Genomic DNA, 882 nt, shown 5'->3' with positions numbered 1-882 from the left:
TAGGGGGAACCCCCAAAAAATGTAGATGTGATATTATCATGACGACATTAGTGGGGAAAGCCAGCCCTACTTTTGACAAATGTCACACACTTTTAGTCATGCTAGCAGCAAGGCTTTATGGTCTGATGATCGCTTGTCCGTTGGTCGACCACTTAGGTTACGACATGAGGATAACATTTTTGTATTTTAGTGACAAGTCCCCACAACTATTAGTTTGACTGCCATGAATGGATACATTCATTTCAGTTTGTCTAATACTTTAATTTATGACCAAATACCTGCAAAACTAATGACATTCCCATCAGCTTCAGTTGAATTGTGCTAATAAGCAAATTTTAGCATGCTAACTTGCCTAACTAAAACAGGATTTACACTCCTGCGTCAAATCAACACTGTACCTATGGCATAGGCTTTGTGTTGACGTGAAGCCTTCGCTGTACCCTAAGCCATGCCCCGTACCCCGTACCCTACGCTGTACTCTACGCTGTAACCTACGCCGTACCCTACGCCGTACCCAGAAATGTAACTACACATCGCGACAACACAGACCTGTCTATTTTTGTAAGCTGAAACCATTTCCCTCAGTGGAAATGAAGCTTTTATATCCTTTTTTGTTCCACAGACAATAAAGCCTCCACTAAAATAGAATTTTAAGCCGTGTGTGTGATTTCTCATAGTGTCATATGAGTAGAGGAAATCTCCGCTAGTAACTAGGCTAATTTATACAATGTAAAAGGCCATAGGCTTGTGCTTATTATGGTAGCATGTTGTATTTGTTTGGAAAACGTGTTCAGTATAAGACAGTTGTTTTGTCAGTGAACCTTGTGAGTTGTAATAGAGCTGAATTTGTAACATTACCTTTGTTAAATGTTGTTGTTGTCC

This window comes from Epinephelus moara, chromosome 6 (genome assembly GCF_006386435.1).
Source record: "Epinephelus moara isolate mb chromosome 6, YSFRI_EMoa_1.0, whole genome shotgun sequence".
NCBI classification, from domain to species: Eukaryota; Metazoa; Chordata; class Actinopteri; order Perciformes; family Serranidae; genus Epinephelus; species Epinephelus moara.
The sequence above is the reverse complement of the archived record's forward strand: the minus strand, read 5'-3'. Positions refer to the sequence as shown.